Source organism: Poromitra crassiceps (assembly GCF_964638095.1).
Source record: "Poromitra crassiceps genome assembly, contig: HAP1_SCAFFOLD_407, whole genome shotgun sequence".
NCBI classification, from domain to species: Eukaryota; Metazoa; Chordata; class Actinopteri; order Beryciformes; family Melamphaidae; genus Poromitra; species Poromitra crassiceps.
This window is the reverse complement of record NW_028151998.1, coordinates 149943-156150: the sequence shown is the minus strand read 5'-3', so window position 1 is coordinate 156150 and position 6208 is coordinate 149943.

Here is a 6208-nt window from a genome sequence, read left to right as displayed (position 1 = left end):
CACAGACACACAGATTGTGTCATAAACTCAATGGAATAGCAGGACAGTCAATACAATTACTTAATGTACAGTATCACTGAAATGCAGATGGAATGATCTGCAGAACTTGATGTGCAGTTACACCTAATACCAGTCATCTGTGAAACAGGAGCTGGAGTTTTTGACGCACCTCACTTACCATTATGGCATCAGAATGGTCACTGTCCACACCTGTGTCAGTGATGTCCTGTATGATTGACAGAAAAACAGATTAGGTCATAGATTCCAAAAGAATGACATGAAGGCAATGTAAAGGATATAACACAGTGCTTAAGATTGATGGGCAGACCTTGTTTTGTGCACTAACACCCAATTATTAGTCATCAGTGCAACACAGTAGCTGCAGTTGTTTTGGATGTCTTACCGAATCAGAGTGTACTGAGATCGGCTCACTTTCATCTTGATATTCCAACCCCTCACCATCTGGATTGGTTTGGACACTTATCTCACCCTCGCTGGTGTCTGCGTCTTCGGGTTCATCATCTGGATTAGTTATTTTTTTCTGTGGAGCACAAGGACAAACCTCACCTTAATTTTGTTATCCAAGTGAAATTATTGAGCAAACTTTAGCCTGTAATCCATAATTGTATTAATGGCATCTAACATACTGCACCTTGGGTAGAATATACACAGCCGACCGTTTGTTTTTATCCACCATCCGCAGGGCGTGGGATGTCCACGGTTTCTGATGGTGACGTATATTCTTGTGTCCATCAACAGTGCACAGGTCAAATGGCTTGTCTTGGATGATGGGAAACGCTCTTCTTAGCTCTGAGATGAGTGCAGGCTCATCTTGATTGAGCGTCACCATTATTTTCTGTACTCTTAAGGCTGAAAGTTTATTTGAAACAACAAACTATTATCACAATGTATATCAATTTAGTTGAAGATCAGAATGATAACCAGAGACAAATGTGTTCCTTTCAGTTACGTATTCAATTCCATGTCAAATAATAGATCTGTCTATTTTGTTGTGTAATGGGAATACATTTGAGGTATTTGGGGTTTAAAGAGATTCCAATACCGTGCCGATGTGAGTATGTCTTGAGCCCTGGGTCCAAGATAAGTCCCACCCGAAGCGCAACTTTGGTGCTGTAAAAACATAATGTTACTGTGATAAATAAACTACCATATGGCATCGAACCATTTATAACTCATTGCAGAAAAATGACAACCACAATGCAGAAAAAAGCTGAGATTCAAGAAATGGCAAGAGTTCTAAATGCAGGAGAGTTTTCAATTTGCTGGGCTTACACCTGACGATTTCCACAGTCACAGTCACAGACTCAAAACTCAAAGTCAGAATGAAATGGTGGGAGATTTACTGGAGTTGCGGCACGCTCCTGTCAAAAAATCACTAGCACCATTGTTTTCATTTCATATGTTAGTCACCATCTGACTTGGGTAACAACAAATATTACATGCAAAAAGTAACAAATTATTAAGTTAGTACTGTAATTGTTAGTCTAAAAACAACAGCGACATTGAATTACATACTTGTCCATTTGCTCAGGATGGCCACTGGTCAGCCTTCACAAGTGTGTGAATCTAGCTTGTGACTGAAACTTACTCTGCTGTGTAGCAGTGCAATTAGCACTATGACCAACAGGTGTGATTAGGGGGTGGACAGACAAACACACCCACTCACACTGGTTGGTCATTTTCATTAATAGACCCTTCTCACGGGGGCCATTTTGTGTCGAGAAGCCAGGGTAAACACAGGTGCAAGCAAAACACTAATGAGGGTTTCCAACTTCCATGATAGGAATTTGGAAACCCTCATTAGTGTTTTGCTTGCACCTGTGTTTACCCTGGCTTCTCGACACAAAATGGCCCCCGTGAGAAGGGTCTATAGACCAAATCAGCGGGATGTTTACATTTACTTCCGGGTACCCCTGAGGTCCACACATTATAATGGCGGTGGACGGCACAAACTGACGTGTTGAAGACAAAAACAGACAAAGAAGACAAAAATGGTTCGTCCGTGTTGTGTTGTTGTTTAATATCATTCATAACAACACTTTCACTAACGTTAGTGGAGACCAGACTAGCTAATTTACCTGTTGGACCAGACTAGAGTAGACTTGAAGCTAAATTAAATTGACGTGGCGTCAGTAGCTCTGTCTGTACCAGGCTCTTTCTCGCCGAGAAGAGCCTGGTGACGCGAGGTTACTCTGTCTGTAACGTTAAAAAACAGCGAGTTTGACAGACAAACAAACGTTATTAGCTAGCTAACACTACATAAAACAAACACAGAAGAAAGGCTAGATACGTCGGACAAGCATGTTTACCAACCGTTTAACCATTTAAATTGAAAGTAGTCGGCCGAAAACAACGAGAGGGTTTGACAGCATTTATTTGACAACACGCACATTTAAACCTGCCGCCTTCCCCAAGTGGTACCCGGAAGTAAATTTGTTTACATGGTGACGTCACGGTGATTTGGTCTATAGTGCGGCACCACTCCAGATACTTCCAAAGATCCTCAACAGAGAAGATACTTCCTTCCAAGCCTCAGCAATGGTATTCTATGCTAAACACAGCATCTCATAAGTGACATTTGTGGTCAGATCTCGCAATAGACTACTTGCACAACGTGTTAACATGCTAGGATGCAACCGCACAGTACATTGAGTGTATACCTACAGAGATAAGCCAGCAGAGGATGTGCACTGAACCTCCTCAGCTGTGCGTGCAGGTGAGCTGTACACAAAGACAGACATAAAAAAGAAAGAGGATCCATTTTATAGACATTCAACTTATGGCACAGATTAAAGCACATGAAATAAATAACTGATTACTGATAACTGTACCTATGTCCACATGACAGCAAGTGGACATCCAAATATTGCAGGGGCACATGTTGCTGGCAGTACCGGCACATCTCCTTGACAACCTGGGACAGACATAGGGACACAGAGATAGACATTACAAATGGCCCGCTGGCCTGGAAGTACTACTTCACAGTACTAGAACGCACTTTCCACTTGGGGCAGTAAAATGAATGCCTTAAAAGAATCGTTCTGTTTTGGTGTGTGTGTGTGTGTGTGTATGAGAGAGACTTTGTGCACATGCACGGATGTGTGGCAAAAATCAATGAAAGACAACTTTGGGTTGGTGGCGATACAACTTTGTCACTAATAAGTAAGTGTCCTCATATAGTAGGACAATTGTGATGAGAATGTTGGTCCTTGAATTTTGTTTAATTAAGTATTTATGATTTTGTAACCTGTGTGTTAGGGTTGGATATGTTATACCCTGCTCTCAATCAATAATAAAAAAAATAAACATAATTACCAACTCATCAGCAATCACAGGGATGTGCACATCCGACCCCAGCTCCTCTTGTAAGGGAACAATATAGGCAACTGCCCGGTTCAGACCGCTTTCTTCATTTAAATACCTGATACTATAACCGTCAGGTTGCATTGGAATTTCAAGCAATTGTCTTGATCTGATGGAGCGGTACAACTTAAACCCCCCCCCATAATTTAGTGTTGGGTAGGCTTCGTGGAGGCCTTTCAAGAGGTCTAGATGTGTCCCCTCTTTATCTGGGAATCTAACTCTCTTCTTGCCCAGTCCACGTTTTTTCAGCTCAGCGGTTTCTGTGGCTGTAGGCACGGTTGTTTGGCCTGGCACAGCCAAACACATAAAGTCATGCTCCCATGGTACTGCTATTGGTGTTCTTCTTCTCGATGCCAGTGTTTGGAGCCTCCTGTTTCGAGTCGGCTCAAACAGTCTGGACAGGGATCCTTGTGACAAAGCCCGAAAGTTGGAACATGTAGGTCCTGTGTTGCTTGCCGTTATGTTGGGTGCTGTAAGTGGTAATGTGTGGATGGAGTGTGTCACAGGACTGGAGCAAGGAACTGAATTGCCAATGGACATGGCAATGGAAGAAGACAGTCCTTGCGCATCTCGTGCGTGGTCCTCACTGCCAGTTAACTGTGACCGTAGGATTTCGACGACTTGTCCTAAAAGCACGCCAGCATTCATTGTAGTGTAACTGCAAGAAAGCAGAGAGGTAGCTGGATTAGTCTTTCACCAGTTTGAAGCTATGTAGCTCCTTTGTTGATCAGGGTCCCCCAGGGGAATCTGTCTCTTTGCTGAAAAGAGCCAATCTACCAAATCACAGCTAAGTTAAGTTGCTTGATTCAGTATTTTGATATTTGATATACATTTGATCACACACACTCCCTTCCTATATAAACCCATTGTAACTTCAAACTCCATTTGAAAGATGTTTGACTCATTGAAAACACGGGTCCCTGGTTCTGGTCACTGACATTGTTCTACCAATGTGTGAGTGAGACGTGTGTTTTAAATTATTTTTTCTTTTTCTAAAGAAAATAGGCTACAGTCACCAGAGCCAAGGACGTGTGTTTCAGTGATTTAGTGTTTTAAAATGGTTTTTGGAGTTACAATGGGTTCATAGGAAGGGGGCGTGTCTGATAAAATGAATATCCTAAATCGGATTGAATCCATCAACTTAAAAACCGTCTGTGGTGCACTGTGCGTGTGAGTAATGCGCACCGAAAAAATAGGCTATTTCTTTCAGCGCGCCTACTCGCGCGTTAATTGCGCGCCCAAATTGCGCGCCCAGTGTACATTTGCGTTGACAATGACACGTTATTATCGCATTAACTTTGACAGCCCACATAGCCTACAGGAAAGTACAGTACAGAGGCACACATTACAAATCACGGGATGGAAATTGAAAACCTCGTTTTATGTGTAGAGATTTAGCTAGTTCACTTAAGCATGAATCAGAGCCTGAATGAGAGGATTCAGTAACTAAACCTTATAACCAGTCGACTGGAGAAATATTAACTTATGGTGTTTACATCCAATATATCGGCTACTGATGGGCATGCCAGCTACAGTAGGGTACTGTCGTAACTCAGGCTCGCCACTCAACAGATCTCCAAACTGCTAGCTAAACATAGGGCTATAATCGCCAACTAAGGTTAACCAAACATTGCATTTCATAAACGGTTGACCCGTATGCTTCAATTCATAAACCCGCATCTTAAACCATTTCACTCAACAACGAAATTGCATCGTTTCATTGAAAAGAGAGAACATGCATTGCAGAACTAACCTCTGATTTGGAACCGACCAGCAACGGTGATGGGACCGCAGGAAAGTGTGAACTTCCAGGTTTCTCCTGCAGTTCGGTGCTTTGATGACCCGCCCTCCCCCTGCTCTGATTGGCTTTCATTGTTTGCTAGAGAAGCGATGGTTGGTTGGCTGTAGAGCTTGATTGCCGGTGCTCATCGCTAGGCCCCTTTTCCAAGAACTGGCCTTTAGAAGAATGCCGCAGCCAATCACTGTGCAGCAGTTAGGCAACAAGCGATTGACAGCTTCACTCCAGTGAACTTTCAGTGCACACAAAATCCCCTCGCTGATGTGGCTTGGTTCTCTATCACCACATACAAGACAAGCTTGGGAAGTAGGCTACTGCTTACATGTAATCTGTACTATCGTATCAGGATACAAAAAAGATAACTGCCCTTACAGTTACAGAAACAAGATTACAGTAACATTTAGTAAAAAGGGGGGGAAAATAGTAGCAGGATTACAATTTAAAATAAATTTCTAGCCAATATTCTATTTATATTTATATCTTTATTGCATATTTAGCCAAGTGGCTGTCCACTGTAGTGTATATTGAGTCTTCCTGCTCAGTTTCACTCATTGCAGGGATGTATTACCGAACGGGCCTACCAGGCCTATGGGATTGTGTCTTGTGATTATTTTATTTGATACCATGAGCCAAGACAGGCTGATATTGCTGTTTGATGTACTTCAGACTACACCAAATGCATTTGGTTTGTCTGAAGGCATTTCTTTGTTTCTGACTCTGGGACTGTGGAAAAACCTAACATTCACCAAAACTACTATCTCTGAACAATCTCTTTAACCAAATCACACACATTTAAAGGTGACTTTGTTCCTTACAGAGAAATAGGTTTGACAAAAACTGACAAAAACCTCCCCACTGCACCTCCCCAGAAACTGTTCTGAGCACCCCTGAGGAGGCCTGCCCCCCACTTTGAAAACCCCTGTTAAACAATCAAGCTTGTCTTGTCTTCTGTAAAAACTGCTAACTGAGTGGTTTACCCTTCAAGCCTTGGCAAGTGGGAAACAAACTGCAGTTATGAGGACCAAA